Genomic DNA, 314 nt, shown 5'->3' with positions numbered 1-314 from the left:
CTCCCAGCCAGACTAGTTCTGAACCGATTTATCTGGCCGGTGCGGAGAGGGCGGGCGAAGCGCCGGGAAATCCCCAGGCTGAGGAGGCGCGGGGGCGTTGCAGGAAGGGGGAAGGGAAAAGGCAGAAAACCTGGAGGATGAAAGCGAACTTCCAGGGGCGTCCCCAGCCTCCTGCAAAAGGGCAATTTGCTGATCGCCCACTTCCTCTCGGTTGTGGGATAGAGAGAATCATCACTGAGTCAAGCTTCGGCTGCTTAGGGAGGTGGGAAAAGGCATTAGTTATAATAACCCGCCGGAAATTTTGAGAAGGAGAG

Source organism: Mandrillus leucophaeus, unplaced genomic scaffold (genome assembly GCF_000951045.1).
Source record: "Mandrillus leucophaeus isolate KB7577 unplaced genomic scaffold, Mleu.le_1.0 Scaffold179, whole genome shotgun sequence".
Taxonomy (NCBI): Eukaryota; Metazoa; Chordata; class Mammalia; order Primates; family Cercopithecidae; genus Mandrillus; species Mandrillus leucophaeus.
The sequence above is the reverse complement of the archived record's forward strand: the minus strand, read 5'-3'. Positions refer to the sequence as shown.